Source organism: Rhincodon typus, chromosome 16 (genome assembly GCF_021869965.1).
Source record: "Rhincodon typus isolate 14 chromosome 16, sRhiTyp1.1, whole genome shotgun sequence".
Lineage (NCBI taxonomy): Eukaryota > Metazoa > Chordata > Chondrichthyes > Orectolobiformes > Rhincodontidae > Rhincodon > Rhincodon typus.
In genome coordinates, this window is record NC_063347.1 from 39,670,410 (window position 1) to 39,695,203 (window position 24,794).

Sequence of the window (24,794 nt, forward strand, 5' to 3'; positions counted from 1 at the left end):
GATGCTGCTTGGCCTGCTGTGTTCATCCAGCTCTACACCTTTTGTTCAATAGTTTCTTATAACATATTAAGATTCTTAGGTTTGATGTTGTAAACAATTGATGTTACAGTTTCAATGGAAAAATTTAGCACCATGTTTTAAGATCCAGTAAGGGACTGTTAAAAGTTAGATTTTAAAATTTGTTTACTTTAATCAATGGTATTAAAGGACAAAGCCACAATATTCAATGATATTAAGCAAACAGGTGAACTTTTGCTATTTGAGTTAACAAAGCAACAGTCATTACCATCCATGCGATACGCTAACATGTTGAATTAACATGAATTATCCAAAAAGCTGGGGTTTAATATACACTATAGGTTGGAAAAGATTATTACCGTTTAAACACTTAAGCCTGCCAATTTGCCATTCCCCACATATATTATGTCCCTACAACTTGCATTTCAAAACCCATAGCATGCAACTGCAGCTCTGAAAAGTAAACCAGCTGACAATGATAACTTGTACATAGATCTCCCTGAACTCCTTCAAACTGCCCCATGAGGGACGAAATTGTCATCCTTGATTGATTTTCAACATCAGAATTGGCCAAACTGGCATGGAAGGGAATACTCCTAAACTAACAGTTGGAAACCACAATGAAAACATATATCAACTCTTGGAACCTTGTACAGAAAAGCAACTACCCATAACCAGCATCTCCTTCCAACACAGATGTGATGCATCCCCATTCTAAACACTGGCACCTAATAGACTACATCTCAGTGCACCAGTGTGACCTAAAGGACATTGAGTACTACAGCCATGTCCAGTGTTGATTGTCATACAGAGCACCAGCTCTTTCACTCGAAGCTGAACTTTCACTTCAAACCGGAGCCCAAGAATGGGCCTAGCGAGAACCCAGCCTAGATATTGAGGCAGCAACATGCCAATCTCATCATTTCAGAGAGCGATATTAAACAACCTTACAGACTAGACTGGAGCACCCTGATCTGTGCTGATTCCACTCCAGGAAAACTCTGGGAGCACACAGCTGCAGTACTGGCTCCTTCCCTTGAGGTTGTTGGGTCCAGCATGAAGAACAACAGGGACTAGTTTGAAAATAGCAAGGAACATGAATAAAATGCTCAAATCATTAGGCTCTCCTGGCTCAGCTGGCCAGCCAAGAAAAAGACAGTTGACCATCAAGCACACAGCACCCTCCAGTGTAAACTTAGGAAATCAAAAATGACTGGTGGGACCGCACTTGTGGGAAAAAGATATCAACTGTACATTAATACTGGGGAAATATGAAGATTTTGGTGCTTCATAAAAACTATCTGCGGACCAACATATCAAACTCAAAGCCCTTGAGGAGCGCCAGTGGCAGGACACTCCACTATATATTAGGAGGTAGTCGCTGAATCTTGGTCAGGGCACTTTGAAACATTCTTCAGCACCAAGTGCACAGTATGTGATACGGCCTTCCAACTGCATCAAGCAAAAGCCTGTCAATGAAGGACTGATGAAAGCCTCGCTCTGCAGGAAATTGATCGCCATCAACCAAATGAAGAGCAACAAAGCCTCTGGATTCATCAGAATTCGATCTGAAGCCTTATTGGGTGATAGTCGTACCTTGCATACCCACCTCTTTCTTGGCCTGCCGGGACCAAGGTAGGATTCCACAGGATCTGTACTGGAGCCACTTGATCCAGGTTACGTAAAAACAAATAAGTCATATTGGTCCAACTACTGTGGAATCCTTCTCCTTTCTACTGTTGGGAAGATCCTGGCTTGAATACTTCAAATAAGCTTGTGCCTGCCAATGGGAAGAAGATCTCACAGCAAGCCAGTTTTATTCCAGAGCAAACAGTGACACTACAGATGCAGTAATTCATGGTAAATACAGAATAGTTTTGTGAACAAATCACAAACATCTACATCACTTTTCACTAGATCTCATTCAGCACCCCCAGCCCACCTCCAATAACCCCACACTAATGTTCCTGGAGACAGTGAAGCAGTTTATCAGCAATCCTTATGGACAGGTCAAGCGCAGGAGCAACCTGTGAAGTCCCTTCAGAATCTCCAAAAGCTGTGAAGCAGGGATATGTGCTAGCCCCAGTTTTATTCACCATCATCTTCAGCATGATGCTGCAGCAGGCAACAGAAAACCTTCAGGCAGTTTATGCACATGGACTGATTTGCCTCAGGTTGAAGAAACCGCAAAAGACATAGAGAAAACTCCCCAGTCCTGTGTTCAAATTTTCCTGTCATTATCTTCCGATCCCTCTCCCTCTCCCCACACCAAATGCGGGTACAATGCAGCCTCAGAACCTGTGGACATAGTTTAAAAGTAGAGTAAAATCCTAACGCGTGACTCTTCAGTCCAAAAGTAGCAGGCTCAGCTGATTAATCCAAATTCACATTCCAAGGAGGAGAATTTTGGTGGACCATATCTAAAGATATGCTTGAGCATTTTATTTCTCCATCCAAAGCCACCCTTTAGCAATAATACATCCAGAAGTCTTTTTGAAGTTAAAGCAGAATTAAACTCTGAACCACAATGGTAATAGTACAGAAGATGGCCAGAAGTTTGTAAGTCACCACTTAATGCACCATCTTTGGTACAATGATACTAGGTACAGAATCTTAGGTACAAAGCATAAAAATTAGGAAAACGAAGTTTTAAAAAGTTTAAACATTAAAGCCTTTACTGAAAGGTAGAAAAGCAAAGAAACACAATTAACAGTTCAACACCATGGTCCATAAGCACCTGGCCATGCTGGGCTTGCATTTCTCACAAGGGCTGGAGCCACCCCCCACCCCCCAATCATCCCGCTCTAGGCTCGATCTCGCCTCCTCTCTCAGGCTGCCTGCTCCTGTTCTCGTCCCGGCCAGCTCAGGTTGCCTTCTCTCACTTTTGGCTCGCCATCATCACCGAAGGAAAGAAAAAGATGAAAGAGGAAAGAAGAAAGAAGGATGCGGCCAACCCAGTGCTGGTCAGCAGATAAGCTCAGGAGCCGCTGCCGCCATCTTGGATCCTTAAGGAAGAAAGTAAGTCAGAGTTTAGAGAGGGATTTGCAGAACTTGGGGCCTAGATATCTGAAGACGGGATTGACATAGTGGAAAAAATTAAAATTTGAGGTGTGCAAGAGGCTACGATTAGATGATTGTGTAATTATCTTGGAGGGCCATCAGATTAGAGGAGGTCACTGAGACAATAAGGGGCAAGACACTGGAGGAATTGCCAATGGAAAAAATTAGAATATTTTAAAAAAAAAGGCATCTAATTAGCACAACAGTAATGTCAATAATTTTTAGTTTGTTTTCAAAAATTAAAACTTGTTTATAAGAAAACATGTTACAACTCCCGTCACCTTTTTTTCAGTTATATGACCGTGGTGGAAGCTCTTCCGACTTATGGCATTCATTACTATGGAGTAAAGGTTGGTCTTTAAATGTGATTCCTTGGTACTGGTTACTGATATGCTCATGATTTTTGTTGACAATGTGGTTACATTTTGAGGAAAGTTTATTCATTTCGTATTGTGAACCTAGGTTTTCTGTTTCTCCCGCTCCGTCACCACTGGGGTTTTATCCCCATCACCATGAGTTAGTTTTCCTCCAGAGATTTTAATTCTTCACAGGAGTTTTTTTGCACATGAAGCACTTATTTTCTCTCTTTTGTTCTCTCTTCTTTTTCGTCCCCTTGTCTCCTGTCCTTTTCTGCAGTAACACAAATTGGATTACAACTCCACAGGCGCTAGTAGTTCCTCCATGCCTTAGAAAAGTAAGCACTTAAATAACCTGTTACCACTTCGCCATGTCATAAGTACTTTACTGCCAAGAGAGATATAATATAGGGAAATTCTAACGTGTATAGGCTTCTCAGAATTATTGCAATGCAGAAGGGGACCATTCAGCCCACTGCCTGCACCAACGGTCTGAATAAACTCTTGGTCCTATTTCATTAATTTTGACTGTAATACTCCACATTCTTCTTATCTGATGACAAACTCATTGCCTTTATAGATGCCTTGAATGAACCGACCTAAACAACAAATTTGTTTGTAAAATTGGTGCCTTTCCACTCTTGATTCTTTCACTTCGTCTTGTATCTCCCTAACTGATCTGTCCTGCCCCCTCGTGATTTTGAATATCAGTTTCAAATCTTTCAGCCTTCTATTGTCCAAGGGAAACAGTCCAAAATTCTTCAATCATAGCTAAAGTCCCTCATCCCTGGCTCATTCTAGTGAGTATCTCCTGCACTGTCTTCAATGTTCTCATATCTTTGCTAAAATGTGGCTCCCAAAACCACATGCAGTACTTCAACTGAGGCTGAATTAGTCTGTACACAAGGTCAACATAATCTCCATCTTACAACCTACATAGCAAGCCCAGTGTTGCCGTGGCACGTTACATCAATTATCACTGCAAAATATTTGAGTTAAGGGATCTCAAGACAAGGCAACTGAAGGTGTAAGTAACAGTTGTACTGCTGCGGTTCTGAGTAAAATCTGTGCACGCAGTATGTATTGAGCTGTAGCTGGGACATTTTGCCATAAAGATTTAACAACATGTCACCCATGAAATTGTTAAGGGGGGGGGGGGGGTGGGGAGGAAGGTCAGAATTCCTATTTTTTTTTTCAAAAACCGATCATAATCCACAAATAAACTTCATATAGTCCATGCTTCTTCATTTAATCCCATAAAAATAACACAAGCCCAAAGGCTGTATTTTTACTTACTGTTATCTATTTGTATTTCTTGTGTTAAAAGCTGTAAAGTGGGACCAAGTATTATCCAGAGTTGTTATTAAAACATCAACTTTTTAAAAAAAAAACATATGGCTATGGAGCTATTATTCTTTGTAACCAAGCTACAGAAGTGTGTGGCATGTAGGTGTACTCCATCTCAAGTAGTGGCAAATGGAGGATAATTACTGTCAAAGCTGTAGATGATGTAAAGTTCAACAATGTAGTAATTATGAAAAAGGTGATATAATTGAAATGGTGATCTGAATTGATGTAACTTTTTCAAGCATGCTGGATAACGAATATATGAGTCCTCAACAAGACAAAATATTTGTGATTATATTTTATTGGACTTGTTGGTTGAAATACAAGTGAGTGTTCCATATTTTAATGTAAACAAAGATTGTCTACAATCCACATTGATATCTATTTCAAATGTTAATTGTTCACCCTCCATTTGATTACTTGCAATGATCTACTAAATACAGGAGATGGATTTAAATTGCCTTAGTAAGGGACTACATAAGCATGGCATTCCAGAGGGGACGTGAGCCTTTTCTGAACAATTCTAAATAATAATCATATTCAATATTAATTATACTGTTGCAGTACTGCAGCTAGTGTTCTTTTAGCTCACTTTTTTTTTTTTGTCCAATCTGACTTGAACCAACCTCTAACTGTTCTCAAAATATCCGCCCGAACCGAGGAATTTCATCAACCCGTCAGCAAAACTGATTCCTTTGGGCCCACATTTGGATTTCTTGATTGATACTACGTGGTGTTTGGAGAAAGTACAAACTGAGATATTATGGCTCAACTTTGTCAGCCACCTTGTTCAAATTCAGGCATGTTACACTTTATTTCTTGCCATTTAAAACATTAAATATAATATTTGGACACGCAGTTGCATTGCAGTTCTTTGTGCAAATGATTGCAACAACCAACATTAGCAAGAAGACGAGTTACGAAGAGTAAAATTTATCTGAGTAAATAAGACCGTGTAAGATCAGTTGCTAATGTTTCAATTATTTATGAAATATTTATTATGTAACAACATTTCAGTCCAGTATTAAGTTAATATTTTACAGAAGAGTTTCAGATTGGAATTTGAATGAAGGAAACCAACAGCATTCGCTTGTTTTTGGATCCGAAGAAGTTATGGGCACTGCAGTTTCCTCCAGTTTTGAGGCATTTCCAAAAACATAGGAACATGTAAATACCAAGTAATGCACTTAAAATGTGACTGTAACTGCAGGATCATAGATCAACTAGAAGCCTGTCTTGTGCACAATAAGCATTTAAGACTGAAAATAGTTTCATTTTCATTTATTTTTGCTCAACAATTTATCAAGTTGAAACGTTTGGGAATGGAACTCAATCACCAAATTCATCAGGTATTCCCATCCAGTTTTGTACAGCCGAATGCAGAGTCTTGATTCCTCTACCTAGACTCGGCAATGTCCATTGATTTAGGATGATTTTTGCTGTATGACCACTGCTTTATGATTTAAAATTTTAGGACTCTTGTCAAGGCAATTTTTATCCCTTCAGTCTAGTCTAGATTTGGAGCCCTTGCCCAAGATCAAATGGTCAGAATCCAACTGCAGCCCCCAACTGCTGTGCCATTTTCTTGATGTGTGCAAATAGAAATTGTTGGGTCAACTGAACAGTCATAACATACATTGCGGTGGTTTTGTTTTAATTAAACATATGATTGTAGTGGACTGTGAATAATAATTTTTCAAACAAAAACCAAAAACTGTTCACTGGTGATTATCAGATATGATGGCAGTGTCCTGTGAAGCATGTATTAGTCTAAGGAAATGTTCATGATGTTTGATGTCACTGACCAAAATCTATTGCTGGTTGTTGAATGAAGTAGACAACTTCTTAATAAGGTACTTAATACTTCCATTCTTATTTTACTTTTCAGGATAAACAAGGAATTCCCTGGTGGCTTGGCATTGGCTGTAAAGGAATTGGGCAATACGACTTTCATGACAAAGTCAAACCCAGAAAGGTAAGTCAGTTGTTTCCCCTCAAGTGTATTTATGCGCAGATGGTTTATACAGAAACTAAGCCTGAAGCTGACAACTGAATTTAAGTCGCCTGAATTGAAAAGCCTTTCTTCTCGACATCCAATGCATTGCAAAAGAATGTTGTCCTCCTGTAAAGGTGTCAAGTAAACTGTTTCTCAGTAAAACACATGATGGTGTGTTATGTTGTGAAAACATATCAAGATTAAATGATGTAATGTTCATCACAGCAAAGAAGATTGATTGATTACCTTTAAAACCAAACCATCAGTTTGTGCCAGAAGTAAGAGTAGGGTGAGTCAGTTTTTTATTGTTAGCCAGAATTTTAGTCAGGGATTGATTCCAAAAGGGAATTTTAAATCCCCTGACTTTTCTTAGCTAACTATTCAGGTAGGTCAGGTGGAACCACCCAAAATCTCTGACTCAGTGCTCAGAATTGGGGACGTTTCAGAGTTCAAGATGTTGGCTAACTGCCCTTCACAAGTTATGACTTCTCCAGCCGTTCCCACAGGTATGATTGCATCAGGACCTCCACACGGTGCTGTTACACACTTCTTGCCAACACTGCTGCAACAACACTGTCTTTCTTTTGGAAGATCCGGGCCTGAACGTGGCACAGTACCGTACATTGAAACTCAGTACCCCAGCACCTCCATCTTGGTAATTAAATACATACCCCTTCCCCCTCCCAATCTATTGCCATTTGGATAATCTACCTTGTTTTTCTTTTCCTAGCTAGCAAAATGTTTATGCTTGCATTTATCCACATTATACTTCATCTGCCTTGCATTTGCCCATGTTCAATCACCCTGCCTTCGGAGGCAGAAAATTCCAAACTTGCACTGAGTGAAAAAAAGTTCTCCTCTGCCCAAAAACAATACTTCCTACTTCTAGGTCAATCCGTTAGAGGAAACATCCTTTCCATGTAGATTTTGCCAAGGCCATGTAGGATCTTAAATACCTTAAACGTGTTGCCCCTTCCACTTTTTAACTCCAGTGGAAACTAATCCAGCCTGTCCAAACTTTCCTCAAGACAACCTGCTCATTCCAGCTATTGAGCTGGTCCCAAGGCATTTTATTCTTCATTAAATAAGGTGATGAAAACTGCATGCAGCATTCAAGGTGTAATTCAACAACACCACTGACGCATAGCATCCTTACTTTTTATGTTCTATTTCTTTTGCACTAAAAGATAGCCTCCTATTAGCCGCCTTGCAAATATGTTGTATCGACATGGTACCAATTCGTGACTCATGCAGAAAAACACACAAATTCCTCAGCACCTTGGAATTCTGTAGTTCTTCTCCATTTATGTTATACTCCGATTTTTCATTCTTCTTGCCAAAATAAATACCTACATATTTCCCCACATTAAACGCCATCTACCAGATTTTTGAATACTCACCCAATCCTATCGATGTCCATCTGAAACTTTCTTATGCCTTCTTCATAACATACTTCCCTTCCTATTTTGGTGTTGTCTATAAATTCACCTATTATGCCTTGGCTATCCTCCTCTAAATCATTAATATAAATTGCAAGAAAGTTGAGGGTCCAGTGCAGACATTTGTAGGATTCCTCACCATGTCCTGCCATCCGATAAAGACCCATTTGTGCGCATTCTGGTTCACTGGCTGTTAGAAAACAATCGTCTGTCAGTGTTGCCCACATGATATTTTAGTTTCTGCAATAATCTTTGTGGCATTTTATCATATGCCTTCTGGAAATCCAATTACAGTACATCAGAAGGCGTGTGGTTACAAAGCTGCAATACATCACTATACCTGGAGAGCTTAGTTCACATTGTGCAAGGCTAGAATGAGAAATCATAAATAATTTAAAAGTAGCCACATAAATCGAGAAATTATTGCATTAATCAATACTTAATTATGAATTTAATTTTTTATCTGCAGTGCATGTTACTCCTTCAAAAACTCTTCTTTTAAAAAAAAAAATTAGTTAACATGATTTCTGTTTGACAAAACCATGCTGGTTCTTCCCAATTTACCTTGAATTTTTCTTCGAAGTGCAGAGCTATAATCTCTTGAAATAATAATTTTCTCTGCCAGAGAAAGGGAAGAGGCTCTATTCATACTGATAAATATGGTACTTCTTGTTGCTTTTTGCTTTCTGAATTAGTTGAGCTTAGTTTGTAAGGTGCCAGCAGCAGGAATGTAATGTTGTAAGAGTTCTATTCACAACTTGTCTTCAATTCAGCTGCACTGATAGAAGTTCCACATTACAAATGGACTGGAGTTTTTTGCTGGTGTTATGTTACATGCTGTTTCATTACATGCTGTCGCTTAGAATTTAAAATGTTACTTGGAAATGTAGCAGCATAAAAAATGTTTTAAGAGCACGTTGAGTGACCATTTTAAGTAATGGTGTACATGCTGCACCAGTATTAAAGTACTTTGTTCCCCGATCAAAAGACCAGTGAGAAATGTAATTATGAAATTTGCTGTAACTCTGGACAGCTTTTGAAATGTTTGTTCAGATTAAAATAAGATTGGGCTCTGGATTGGGAGGGTAAAGAAACCGTTGCCTTGACAATCCAGGCATCAAGCTGGTGAGCCCTGCATGGAGGGATCCCATTCATCAATTAACTGCACAAATAAAGAGACAATGGTCCAATGAGTCTGTAAGTCCTTCAATTCAGAAGTGTGGTGAAATATAATTGGCTACGCAACACTGCCAAAAAAAGATGTATTGTTCAGTACATTAAAAGGGTAGAAATGTGCTGTCACATGGGAAGTTTGTAATTTGAAAATTATATTCATTATTAAAAACCAGACCTGCTGAGCCTCTGTGGAAATTTCTGTTGTTTCTGATTTTCATAATTAAGTTTTGATTAATGCAAGTGAAGTCTTATCTCTCGATTTTTATGTTGATGAATTCGAATTCAAAAATACTAGCCTTGCATAACGTGAACTAAGCACTTTAGGTAAAGTGATGTATTGCAGTTTTGTAACTACAGTGGGTTCAAAGCGCTGAGTTCCACACGGAGTTCCAGTTGCCATTCGCGGTTCATTTGTGGTAATTAGATTTGAAGAACTTAATCATATTTCAAATGTATCTTTATCTGCCCAGAACTTAGTATATGAAATCTGATATTATTTAAACTGTTATTGTAGTTTTCTGTAGTTACTTCAATCTTCACTTTATAGAATGTTTGTTTGTTTGTTTGTTTGTTTGTTTTTAATTCTGAAAATTCAACACTTTTTCAGACAAAATGCATTTTAACTACGACAGTTTCTTTTTACTTGGTAAGGGCTCAAACTGCTCTATGGCATAAATTTAGTTTTCAAGGTCCAAATAGTGATAGGAGCGGAGAACATAGGTTTATATGATTATACAATACAGAAGAAGAGCTGTTTGTCAGAGGTATTCCCTTTTGGGTTAAACGTTGGGAAAGCATGAAGAGCAAAAGATTGTTGTCCGAGTTTTCAAACCTTTCCACAATATTCCTAACGCCAGACACTTCCCCCATTTCTGTAAGTGCCTTCAGCCTCTCAACCAGTGTAATTATCATAGGAAAGAGTGGTATTATGATAATGTCAATGGACTTGTAATCCAGAGACCTCTGCTCTGGGGCATGGATTTGAATCCCACCATACAGTTGGTGAAAGTTGTTGTCTATTAATAAATCTGAAATTCAAAGTTACAAGTGACAAGGGCAGCCTGGTGGGTCAGTGGTTAGCACTGCTGCCTCATAGCGCCAGTGACCCGGGTTCAGTTCCACCCTCGGGCGACTCTCTCTGGAGTTTCCACATTCTCCCCATGTCTACATGGGTTTCCTCTGGGTGCTCTGGCATCCCCTGCAGCCCAAAGATGTGCAGGTTAGGTGGGTTGGCCATGCTAAATTGCCCATAGTGTCCAGGAATGCAGGCTAGGTGGGTTAGCCACGGGAAATACAGGATTGCAGGGATAGAGTAGGGTGTGGATCTGAGTGGGATGTTCTTCAGAGGATTGGTGCGGACTCAATAGGCAAATGGCCTGTTTCCACATTGTAGAGATTCTATGAAGAATGTGGTTGATTCTTAAATGCCTTCTGAAATGGCAAAGGGATGAAACTGGATGGACCATCTGGTATTGACCTACGAGCTGGAATTAACAGTGGCATAGCCAGTTCTGTTGACTTTCCAAGTCTTCCTCACTAACGTGGGAGAGCTGTCCCTCAGACTAGCATAGCAACAGCCTGAGACAAACCCACCAGAGATGGCAGCATGGTGGTATGGAGTTAGGATGGAGTTCCCCTGACTCTGAACTCCATGAAATATTTCGACATCATCTGAAACATTGGCAGGGAAAATTCCTACTTATTACTAACACCACTGCAATTCCCATCCGGATTAATGAATCTGTATTCCTCCACAGTGAAAAATAATTGGAATGTACTTCAAGTAGGAGCCTTCTCTTTACTTTGTAGTGTCATGTGGTAAATAGGATAGATTTCAAACAGGCTTAGCAAATCAAAATGGGACATCCATTAGCAGCAAAATTGAATTCAGCTACATTCTGTAACTTCCACGAGTAGCATTTTAAACTTGATTAAGGGCAATTATGAAGCCTTGAAGCAGAATTAGTTGAAGTTAACTGGCAAATCAGGTTAAAGGATAGGTCAATAGAGACGTAGCATTTAAGGGGATATTTCAGAATATGTAGGATGGACACTTTCCAATGAGAGAGTCAAGTTCTGTGGAAAGAACCTACCATGTATAGTTAACTTTTAAACAAAAAAAGTTAAAGACAGTAAAAGCATTCAATTATGCAAAGATAGGTGGCATATCAGAAGCTTAGACAGAATAAAACTTTTTTTTTAAAAAATGGGAATATTAGAGGATGTGTGTGTTTTTATGGATATTTAAAATGGGAAACACAATGTGAGTTGGCCTACAGAATGTGTCTGAGAAAAATAAGGAGATGACTGATGAATTGAACAGGTATTTTGCATTGATCTTCAGCATAGGATATGAGTAATATGTAAGAAGTAGCTGTAAATCAGTAAATGAAAGGAAGGGATGGAGAAACCTGAAGAAAATTAAAATCACCAGGAAATGGCACCCAGCAAGTTGCGGAACTTGTGGCTGACAAGTCCCTGGGGCCTGATTGACCTCATCCTTTTTGTCTAAAAGGAAGTCACTTGTGATATAACTGCATTGGCTTAAATTTTCAAAACACTGTCGCTTTGGGGAAGTTTTCATTAGATAGAAGAATAATGAATGTAACTCCTTTTCCTTCAAAAAGGGAAGGGAGGAGAGAAAGGAGGAAGTTACAGGCAAATTAGCTTATAGGAAAGATGTTGGAAGCTGTTGCTAAAGATGACATAGCTGTACACTTGAAAAAAGTTCAAGGTAATCAGGCAGGGTCATCAACGTTTTGTGAAGGGGAAGTCATGTTTATACAATTTATTGCAGTTCTTAGAGAAAGTAACATGCTGCATTTGGGTTGCCAGAAGACATTCAATGAGGTGTCACGTTGAAGATTATCATGGAAAATGAAAGCTCATAGAGGTGGCTAATATTGGCATGGATGAATGATTAGATATGAAAGCAGACATTAGGCATCAATGAGTCATTTCTTGATTGGTGTGATGTAATGAATGGTGTGCCATTGGGAGCATTGCTAGGCTCAATTTATTTCTTAACAAATTATAAAAATGACTTTGAAACAAAGGTATGGTTGCTAAATTGGTCGATGTAAAGATTGATAGGAACATAGATAGGTTAAGTGAGTGAGCAAAGATCTGTGCAATAGAGTATAATGTGGGAAACTGTGTAGTTGTCCATTTTGGCAGGAGGAGGATTTTAAAAATCTCAATGCTAAGAGGATGCACAGGAATCTTCCAATGCATGAATCACAAAAAAGGTTACTATGCGGTTACATCAAGGAATTAGGGAAACTAATAAATAGAATGTTATTGTTTTGTGTGATAAATTGAATACAAAAGTAAGGGGTTAGGATTCCGATATACAAGGCAATGCTGAGACTACATCTGAAGTACCAGGTACGGTATAGCTCTCCTTATTTAAGCAAAGAATGTAAATGCGTGGAAAAGTTCAGAAGTTTTACTAGCTTAATACCAGGAGTGGATATGCTGTCTTTTGAGGAAGGCTGGACAGGCAAGCTTTCTATCTGCTGGAGTTTGAAAGAGCAATGGGTGACAGTTGGAAAGGATGCATATGGAATGGATGTTTCCTCTTGTGGGAAAGTCTAGAGCTAGAGGTTGCTATTCAAAATAAAGGCTCACCCATTTAAGACAGACAAGGATATTTCTTTTCTCAGAGTTTGGAAGTATTTGGAATATACTTCCTCACAATGTGGTTTGAGCAAAGTCCTTTTTAAGGCAGCAATAGTCAAAATATTTTGAACAGGTGAAAGGAAAAACTAAAATATCGAATTTTATAATTTTGAAAAACCAAATATTTTGCGAAGGATTTTAGCAATGTTACTGTGAAGTATAATTTGAGTCTAGTGTTCAGTTCCATTACATAATTCTATTTAGTCATATACCTCGCATCATTGACACATTGAGTGTCTTTTGACGGAAGTTGCATTTCCATGTAAAAGTACAAAGTCCATGAAAACAATTCCTTCTATTACTGATTAAGGTTTAATATTTTAATTAACTTGCTGCTATAAATCTCAAAGTTTTGAAAGAAATTATTGAATCAAAATGAGAGGTGAAGGCTCCACCAAGTTTCAAAAGAGGAAGTCAGAAGACTACTTGAGTCTAGAAAAGTGACTACCTCTCCTGGTTGTCTAAACATAGGAAAGAAAAAAAAAATGAATGAATTTGAGACCCCAGAGAAGAACAACTGCTATAAATCTCAATTTCAATATCAAAAGTTGAAGAGAGCAGAATGATCATGTCGGGAAGTGTTTCTGGAATTAACAAAAGGGAAATTCATCACCTAATGTTATCTATAAAGTAGATTCCAAAAAAAGCTTATAATAGGAAATAATTACATTGGTGGCTATTTGTAAGCTCAGGATTGCCTTTGGTTTTCTAATGCCTTGTCCGGGATTGAGACTTGTAATATCCACAGATATAAAATATAAATATCCACAGGTATAAAAACAGCATTCAACTGTTGAACAAAACTAACTTTCTTCTAGCAGTTCTTTAGCAATTTTGCAGCGGAGTGCCTATAGGAGTTTAATTCAAGATCGGTAGAGATAACACAGGCAAATGTCAGTAGTTGAAATGATATGCATTCAGGCATGCTGAGCATTCAGTATTTTGATTTTCAATTTTTGACACAGCTTTGAAGCAAAATTCATTCTTCAAACTCTGGTTAATCGTGTGAATTAGCAGACCAAGACTACAAAGATAAATGAATATCCTGTAGTCACATCCAGCTTGTTACATGCGAACAAGATGTGAATGCCCCTGGTCAAGCTAGCATTGTCACTCATCCCTCGATTTCCTTGAGAGGGTGAGCTACCTTGAACCACTGGGGTAGCTTTGTCCACACTGCAGTCAGGAATAGATTTGCAGATTTTTGGCCTAGTAATGGTGAAGGAACGACTCTGCAGTTCAAGTCAGGAAAGTGTTTGGTAGTACTCCTGCTGCCTTGCCGTAGTTTGCAGAGGTTGTGGGTTTGCAACATGCTGTCGACAGAATCTTAGCACCGTGAAGTGTCTGACTTATCCAACTTCCAGTTGTTGCTATTTGCGTCAGTGGTGAATGGAATGAATGTTTAAAGTGCTGGACGGAGTGCTGATAACGCATGTTTGTCATGATTGATGTCAAGTTTTTTTCACTGTTATTGAAGGTGTGTATTCCATCACACTCCTGACTTGTTTGTTGAAGATGGTGGACAGGCTTACTCACCATAGACACCCAGCCTCTGAACTCTTGCAGCCATTGAATTTATATGGCTAATCCAGTTCCGTTACTGGTCAGTGATAGCCCCAGATATTGATAGTGAGCGCTTCAGTGAAAGTATGCCGCTGAATGTCACGGAGAGATTTGGGGCGGCACAGTGGCTCAGTGGTTAGCACTGCTGCCTCACAGCACCAGGGACCCGGGGGTTCACTTCCATCCTCGAGCGACTGTGTGGATTTGTGCGTTCTCTCTGGATGCTCCGGTTTCCTCCCACAGTCCAAAGATGTGCAGGCTAAATGGATTGGCCATGCTAAATTGCCCGTAGTGTTCAGGGATGTGTAGATTAGATTGGTTATAGAGGGATGGGTCTGGGTGGGATGCTCTGAGAGTCAGTGTGGACTCGTTGGGGCGAAGGGCCTGTTTCCACACTGTAGGGATTCTATGATTGCTAGATTCTCTGGAAATTGTTAATATTATCATCTATAGGAATCAAATACTGATGTATTCCTTTACTTTACATGCCAACTTTGCCAAACATTTTTTCATGCCAATCTAGTGAATCTTAATTTTTAGTTTGATGTTCAGCACCATTCAGGGCTTGTTGGATATTGAAGTAGTCTACATCCATTTGCAGCAGGACCTCAACAACATCCAGGCATCAGCTGAAAATGGGCAAGTAATAATTTGTGCCGGGCAAGTACCAGGCAGTGCCCATTTCCATAAAGAAATTCTGTGGCAGGTACCTCATCTGCTGACTGTTCTACTTACAAGGCAGTATTCAGACATGATGGAATACTATTCACTTGTCTGAAGGAGTGCAGCTCTAACAACATTCAAGAAACTTGGCACCTATCCAAGATCTTTAAAATGTACTCCCTCTGCCACTGAACCACCGTATACACCATATATAAGATCTACTCAAGTAACCCATTGAATCTCCTCAAGCAGTATCTTTCTGAGCCTGTGATCTCTACCCAAACCCAGCCAATCTCATGAAAACCATCTGTCCAGCCATTTAACTCTGTTTAGTCCACCAGCATGACCATGAGCACTCTGTGGCCTGCCATTTTTAATTCTCCAGCTTGTTCTCATACCAAGACATCTCTGACCTTTGTTTGCTGCACTGTTTCAGTGAAGGTCAATGGATTTTGAGGAGCAGCACCTCATCATTCAATTAGACACTTCACAGACTTCCGGACGGTTGAGTTCAATGATTTCATGCCAGAGCCCCATTTTGTTTCTTTTTCTTTCTTTATTTTGATTTCTTTTTTGTTTTAGACAGGAACATTCCTCCTCTATGCACATAATTGGTTCCTTTGTTTCTGTTTTTGTCTTGTCTCCATTCTTTTTGTACTTTGCGTATTCACAGACATTTCTGTTTTTGGCCAATCCACTCCCTTGCACAAAACCTATTACACCACATACATTTTCCAGTCCTGTTGAATGGTCTTTAACCTAAAAAGTTAACTATGTTCCTCTCTTCACAAATGTTGCTTCACCTATTGAGTGTTTCTAGCTTAATATGTTTTTTTAAATATTTTAATTTTCAGATGTCTGCAGCATACTTCTTTTAGGGTAATTGTTTGCTGGGTTTCCTTTGTTTATGTTATCTGCTACTATTTCATCCTGTTGCTGCCAGATGCAATTACGTCACATAATCCAATTGTCTTTGAGCCTTGTGTCTGACACTGTGAAATAACTGCACAGAGGTTGGTATCCTGTCACCAAGTCACCCATTATTTACATGTGCACAGTACACTGGCTGTGACCAGCCAGCTCCAAGTCAGTCTTTGAAGTCAGGATACTCTTTGAATCAAAACCAAAAGAACTGCGGATGCTGTAAATCAGGAACAAAAACAAAGTTGCTGGAAAAGCTCAGCAGGTCTGGCAGCATCTGTGGAGGAGAAAACAGAGTTAACGTTTCAGGTCCGGTGACCCTTCCTCAGAACTGACTCTTTGAATCCCCTGTTTATATCTGTCAGCCAGAGCTTCCTGACTGGGGTTGTTAACCTGGGGCAATCAAGGATCTCAGTCAATAAGATCCATCTGGCTCCAATCACTATACACCACCCACCAACAGACAAGTCCCTTTGACTGATCAAAACAAGCTAGATGGAAAAATGTGAGTATTATTCTTATTCTGTAAGATAATTTCCCGCCTTAGGTTTTTTAAATTCTGAAACTTAGTTATAATACTATCAGATCTCTTCTTAGATTCCTTTCCCCAAGGAGAACAGTCCCAACATCTCCAATCAATCCTCATAACTAACATTGCTCATTCCTGGAACCGTTCTTTAAATGTCTTCTGTATTGTGTCTGTACATTCATATCTTCCTAGAAATGTATACAATATTGCAGCTGAGCTCTTACAAATATCCTGTATAGGCTCAACATCACCTCCTTGCTTTTGTTCTCTATGCCCCTATATTAATAAAGATGAGGACACTGTGTGCTTTATTAACTGTTCTGTCAACCTGTCCTATCGCCTTTTAATTATGTATGAACATAAATATCTGGGTCTTTCTACTCCTGCATCCCTTTAAGAATTGTACCCCTTTTTTTGAAACTGTGTCTCTGTCTCTGTTCTTCCTGCCAAACTGCACAACCTCATTCTCCTGTGTTCATATGAATACTTATGTATATAAGCAAACACATTTTAATTTTATTAATGTTCATGATAAAATAGCCACATTGCAGATAAATATGTCAAGCAGCATACAAATTAATTCAAGACATCCGCTGAGAGATCTGACCTCAACAAGGGTAACAATAGTTTGTCCCTGGGCTTTGGAAACTGTTCAATAATTCTGGCTAGAAACTGTATGCATGTCGGATGAGGTTGAGTTGACTTTTATGCAGTCAAGTGCATATTCCCTGCCAACATTTACAATGCATGTATTTGCAAACAATGATCATGTGAAGGCTTCTGGACCCAAAGCAAACACCACTTTGTTGGGTCTTACAGAGATGGGAATTGACGTTGGCTGACATTTTTTTAAGCCTCAGTTAGATTTTCTTTAAATTGTCTTGCAATTCTGAATAGTCTACCCTTCTATTGTTTTTACATCATTTGTGCTGGAATTCTGTCACTCCACCAACTTTAAAAGGCGACATTAAATTCCCATCTTCAGGATTTTACATAAAACCCTGACTGTTAACCATTTTCTTTGAGATCTGCAAACTTGAGCATTAGATGCAATATGGTGGAACAGTGACCAGCTGAAACTCATTTCAGTTCATCCCTATATTCACTGGAAGTATTATTCCAACACTAAATGTCAGAGCATGAGTACGATTGGAAATTCCAAAATGCATGCAAAACATTTTCTTTGGAGTACATGCAGAAGAGTACAGTGAAATTAATGCACATTAATTCAAACTATACTTTTTGTATTTTCAAATATGTTAAATTCTATTTGGGTGCAAAATCTGTACAGTAGAATGACTATCAATACTGTAATGCCAAAAATAAAAAAATAAAAATTTTCACTAAAAATCAAATTCTGAAAAATTTCCGGCCTGGCATCATCTGTGGAGAGAGAAATTGTTAATATTTTGGGTTAAATAAAAGAAATCTATGAAGACAAGTCATATTTGAGTCAAAATGATACCTGTTTTTCTCTCTCCAAATATGCTATTGACCTGAATTTCTCAAGCCTCTTCTATTTGTTTGATTTCCAATGTCGTCTTTACTTTGATTGAACTTTTACTACAGCAAAGATTTTTGTAGTAAGGATCCTTGGCCCATATATCTCACTATCTGTTGCTAACCCTACATGTTAGTTCAGTGTAAAAATCATAAGCATTCCCAACAGCTCAGTCAATTACCAAATAGGTCTAAGCTCCTGTGAGTCTGCCTGTGAGAAAATTGTTCATTGCTTGTGGTTGAGTTGCAGTGACTAAAGGCAATAACATGCTGCAGTAACAGTCTTTCTCGTTTCCTTGGCCTGCAATGTTTCCCTCCCTCCCGGCAGGGAAGCACCTGGTCTCCACGCAGTATTTTTCCACAAAGGCACAGATGCAGTCAGTAAGAGATCTTCAACTCCCTGCTGTCTTTCTAATTATATAGTGGTACTTGAAAAATGAAGTGCTCTTTCTTCCTCCCCCTCTTTATGTATACACACCCACACAGTGATGTTCCCCTGTAAGCAAATTAAAAGATCCTGCTAAAATCTAGTCCATCTTTTAACTTAATTAGAAAGATTGTTATAAAAAATTTCAGAAGTTCTTGTCACCTAAACAAATCTTCATTTACTAAATTATATATTTTAGTTTCAAGTGCAATTCCATGTTTGAAACATCTGTGTACTTTTTTTAAAAATTGTGCATTGATTAGCATCTAAAGTTTAACTGTATCCTCTTGTCCTCCACTTTGCTTTATGAATGCCATTATGTATTCTACCCAGGGTTAAAATTTAAGTTTGTTATATTTCAGTTTGGGAAACTGAATTTTCTGAACAAATGGCAACTATATTCCAATATCTTTTTTTAAAGATTTATTAACTTGAAGAATTCGCCATTGTACATAGCAAAAGTATTGAGCTCCCACTAAACTAACTTTTATCCTATTAAAGCATTACAAAGACCATAACTGGGTAAATTATTTCAAATGTTATGCATGAAATATACTATTTAAAAGTAATGTTTGTCAGTTACTTTAGCATGTTTAACACAACTTGTGACAATGATAACAACAACCACTGATTTGAACTTTAGGAATGATCATATCTCATGAAAAAATGTTTGCTTATGTGGAGTAGTAAGAACTTCCGATGCTGGAGTCTGGGATAACAGTGTGGAGCTGGAGGGACACAGCAGGCCAGGCAGTATCAGAGGAGCAGGAAAGCTCACGTTTCAGGTCGGACCCATTTTCTGAGGAGGGGTCCCGACCCGAAACGTCAGCTTTCCTGCTCCTCTGCTGCCTGGCCTGCTGTGTTCCTCCAGCTCCACCCTGTGTTTGCTTATGTGGGTTTGTGTGGATTTCTGCTGTTTTTCCTATGCTTTCAAAATGGCTTTAATCGGCAACTTCCTTCTAATAGCTTTTACAAATAACAATATAAAGCTTCCAGACATGTCACCTTATGAACAAAAGCTCGACAGTTTTTATAAAGATATACTTTACGTACCCTGTTAATGTTACTTGTTCAAACAAATTTTTTCTCCGTACTGGGCCCCTGTTATCATTCCATCTCACTGCCATTGTCTCTGGATCCCTGGATACAGTGTTATGGAGAAATTCAAATTATTTAGTGTGGATGCTGATTGGTGAAATAATGTTGGGGGAATTAGTATTGAGGTGAGGGTATAAAAGTCAACATTGACAATCTCAATGTTGATGACAAACATGTCAGGTTTAGTACTGAAAGTCAAGATAAACTGAGTGTTAAGACAGTGTCAGCAGCTAAGTGCAGAGTTTATGGCGTGAACAAAAAGAATAATTTTTATTCAGTCAGTTTTGAGTTACACACGTTTGGGGAGGGTGGGAGAGAGTGTGGAAGTGTTAGTAAGACACACAAGGCTTCATCCCCTTAGACTTACTGAGGTCTTTAAATGCCAAATTAATTACCCCTCAATATGCTGTAATTAGTGGAAGGTGAACAAGTATCTCTCTTTAAAAAGTGGTGCCCTCTGCCCATCAGGGATATGGCCACCTCTTTCTTCCCCCTTGCCAGCTAAAGATGACTCACTGCCATTGTACCTCTCTACTTGACCTCCAACCCTATGCCCCTCTCCATCTCATTACCTGTCTGTTAGAGAGACAGTGATTTTTCAACTGTTAGCCGTACAAGACTGCAGTTCTCTGAGAAGTGGTAGAGTTGGGAGACAGTGAAAGGTAAAGCCAGAAAAGGGGAAAAGAACAAATGGGAATTATTTTTTCTGTTGGTCTATGCAAGAAAGAAATTTGTTTGGGTGAGTGAAGGTGAATTAAATTTCTCGAAGCTATAGGTTCTGTACTGTGTAGGTGACCAGTGTTCTTGTGCAGTAGAACAGGAATTTACATGGTTCACAGAAATATTAGGGCTAACAATTTAAGGACAGACTTTGATTAACAAACAAAAGTATTTGCATTGAAAATTGCATTTCTGGCTATATGCCACTATGAGCAGGTACAACCTTCAACCTTAAGGTACCTGTGATACATAAACTCTGGCAGTCCAGGCCCCCAGGCTGTTCCACACCCACAGACAAGTGCATGCTGCTGAGCCTTATTTGCACTTGTAATTCTTATTTAGTGCTTTGTCCTGTCTGAGTTTTTTGTTTTTAACAGGATTGCCATTATGGTAGATAAATTGTATTTCAGAATTCTGAGATAGTAGGAACTGCAGATGCTGGAGAATCCGAGACAACAAGGTGCAGAGCTGGATGAATACAGCAGGCCAAGCAGCATCATAGGAGCAGAAAGGCTGACGTTTTGGGCCTAGACCCTTCATCAGAAATGTCAGCCTTTCTGCTCCTATGATGCTGCTTGGCTTGCTGTGTTCATCCAACTCTGCACCTTGTTGTTTCAGAATTCTGAGGTTTTTTTTTCAAAAAGTCATTGAATCATGCATTCAAACTGAGATGTGGCTGTCAAGCCTTCTTGAAATCCAGCCCAATTTAGATTTCAAGATGGCACGAATGCTGGGCAACACTTTGCAAGCTCTTTACAGCAGATCCTATTCTCACATTTCTCATAACAATTCCACACTTTTTTAAACCTAAATTCTAAGCCTGTAAAAATTATTACCTCCTGTGCAGCCATAACCTTGTATGCCTCGCTCGGATCTGTATTTCCTTGTTAGCTATAATCTGCCTATCCTGCTTGCAAAACAAAGCTTTTTACTGTGCTTAGGTACGTGTGACTACAATAAATCAAACCAAATCCTGAGGAATCCTTTTTTTAACTATGGTTTCGAGTGCAGTTATTTAGATGTGAAAATCTATCTTCATTTCAACAGGTAGTTGACTGCTAGCTGAAATGCTACTGCAGTACAGCAGATACAAACAGACAGCTTGCATTTGTGTAGTATCGTTTACAATGTTGGGATGTCTCAATATTTTCCATGTTTGTCACAATTACAGTGGCACTTTATGCACAGCAAGGTTTCCTCGGATGACAATGAGTTAAATGACTTGACCGGCTGTTTTAATGGGAGATAAATATAGATAGGATGCCAGGGGAACATGACTGTTCGTTTTGCACATAGTGTCAGGGATCTTTTACATGAACGTGACATTTTGGTCCATTGTTGTAACATTTCATCTCTCAGTACTGCATAGATTGGATGCTGAAATGTCTGGAATGGTGATTGTATCCATCACCTTTTGATTTCAGTAAGAGTGCTTACCACAAAGTAGAGGCTGACTCCTAATATTACATTGATCATTCCGAAATGTACACACTAACCCTTTTAATGTTTATGGATCATTTCTTCAGCATTCAACTTTTCTGATCAATGTTAATTTGCTGTTGCTAATGCAGTGACTAAAGCAAAAATACCTGAAATTCCATTAACTAGGAGCTGTGATAATGTAAGTACCTATTAGAGGTTAACATCTTTTGCGATACTTGGTTTTCATTTAATAACTCTTATTCTCTTAATTAGAAAAGCTTCTATTTCATGATTTTGGTTTCACAACTACTCTAAAATCCAGATTTATACCTGTTCTGCAGGTTTCTTATCTTTATCAGGGGAGCAGAAGATCTGTGATAATGACTGTGTGCTTGAGGGCGATTATCTCAGACTTGACTCATTGTTGGTTTTGAGGTTGAGTGCTAAGAATTTTTTCTGTATCTGTGGTTATGTGACACCAGTCAAGGGAAACTAGCAAAAATAGTACTCTCACTTAACTTTCACAAATTTTTATATCCCTCCCCAATTGTTTTGATTAAAGAAAGATTATGAAGCCACTTAATTATTTTGCTTTATGTGTGAAAAGGATTGTTTAGATGCAGTAATTGTGTACTTCTCGTTTTGGTTTTAGCAATTCAGTCATTGAATGTTAAAATGGCAGCATTTGCTTTAAGTATTGGTATTTCAGGAATGTAAATGAAACACACAACATATTTAATTACCTTTTAAAGGTATAATGCTCAAACCAATTTACATCATAAGTTTAAACAAACATTAATGATAGGAATTGAAACTGACAAAATCAAAATAAGCTCCCTTGCTAAACAAGAACTATGAAAATATTGGCCACTATGCTTGTTAAAATCTAATAATTTTACTTGCATTTAAAATTGAACAAAATGATTTACATTCTTCAAAAACTTAATTCCGGATTATCTAGGTGTTTAAAATGGGTCTGCATTCTGTAAACAATGCACTTGTATGAAGCATTGCTTACTGATAATTATAGAATGCTTGAATCTGTTAGAACAAGACATAGAGATCCAAAAAGGAAGAACTTGTATTTATCTGTTTTTCTCAGCCACATTATGTCTCCAACTATTTCACAGTCAGTTAGATATTTTAGTGTTTTACTGGAGGAAAACATGAAATCAATATACATATATGGCAAGGTCCCACAAACAACAGGGAATTAGATGATGAGATAATCTGTTTGTGATAATGGTTGAGGACACTAGGTAAACTCCCCACTCATCTGGTTAAGATTATATGCCTTTATTCGTTCACTGGACGGGGCAGAATGACCAATCGAGTATCTCAGCTGAAAATATGACATTTCCAACAATGCTACATTTCCTTGGTACGTTAGTGAAAGTTTCAGGCTAGAATATATGATGAAGCCTTGAATTTCTGATTCAGACAGTCACCCCACCACCGAAAGATAGTACGAACTGCTGATGCTGGAGTCAGAGATAACACAATGTGGAGCTGGAGGAACACAGCAGGCCATGCATCAACAGAGGAACAGGTCCCGACCTGAAACGTCACCTTTCCTACTCCTCTGCTGCCTGGCTTGCTGTGTTCCTCCAGCTCCACACTGCTACCCCACCACTGAACCAAGGTCAGTATGATATCACATGATTAGATATATAACAATGAGCTGGTTTGAACAGGTTTCAGAAAGCCAAACGGCTGTAGAAGCCTTTTCCCTGTACCTGCTGACCTTACCACTTAATTATGGTATATGGAATTGTCAACTCTACAACTGTTCCTGGAAATTTTAATATCATGATGCTCGAACATTGTGACCTTTTTGTGCGGATGTTACCGCATTTGAGTTTAGAAAAGATTGGGTCTACTTTAGGTGAATATCTCTCTCATATTAAGCTTGATGCTCGAGGTATTGGAAAATGTCCCAACTGTAGCCGTGAATGGTTTGCCACCATTCAAGAGGTAGCATCTGTTAATTTAAAACAAAAAAAAAAAAATTTTTCAGCATTGCTGACTGACTCACTACTGGCATGTTGTAATTTTGCTTGAAAGTATAAAGCACTGACTACCTTGGGAGGAAAGAATGGAGGCAAATATGGATTCATGGCCATAAAATACCTTAAATGCCTGACTATAGATTAGAATTAGGTTTTAGAGAGCCTTGTCACCAGGGTTTGTGAGTTTTTCCACTCCACTCTAACTGTCCCAGAAGCGGATCTTGTAAAGTGGTTATGGCTGGTCAAAGCTTCAGGAACCTTACTGCTGGTGTATGTTGATACATTAGAATCATAGAATGCCCACAGTGCAGATAGAGGCCATTTGGCTCTTTGAGACCACACCAACCCTCCGAAGAGCATCCCACCCTATCCCCGTAATCCCATATTAACCAAGCACGTTCCTGGACACCATGGGGAAACTTAGCACGGTCAATCCACCTAAACTGCACATCTTTGGACTGAGGGAAGAAACCGGAGCACTCGGTGGAAACTCATGCAGACATGGTGAGAATGTGCAAACTCCACGCAGACCGTAACCCAAGGCTGGAATCGAATCTGGGTCACTGGCACTGAGAGACAATAGTGCTAACCACAGAGCCACCCTATGATACATTATGTGCTTAAGTTCTAGATTTGCCCTTATGCACTCTCTTTCTGGAGTTTGTCCACCTTAGCTGTGTCAATTTATGCTGAGATTGTCTGTCTGGGTTTGGTAGGCTGACTTCTTTTGGTAAAGCCCGCTGTCAGGACCAACATTAGAATCCGGCAAGACTCTGCATTAACGTTTTTCCAGCCCAATTCACAGGCAGCCAATTGAAAATGACAGCCCAATCAAAAGGCTGGCAGCTCAGCAGCTTCAGAAACCACAA

At 39.0% G+C, this 24,794-nt stretch overlaps 1 long non-coding RNA gene across 1 annotated transcript; it reads left to right on the plus strand.

Annotated features, from left to right (window-relative positions):
- The first annotated feature begins 31 nt into the window (after window positions 1-31).
- Window positions 32-5,566, plus strand: LOC125485132. The gene is made up of 3 exons (XR_007263908.1): window positions 32-3,036; window positions 3,371-3,428; window positions 5,443-5,566. It is a non-coding gene; the product is annotated as an uncharacterized LOC125485132 (long non-coding RNA).
- Window positions 5,567-24,794: the final 19,228 nt, after the last annotated feature.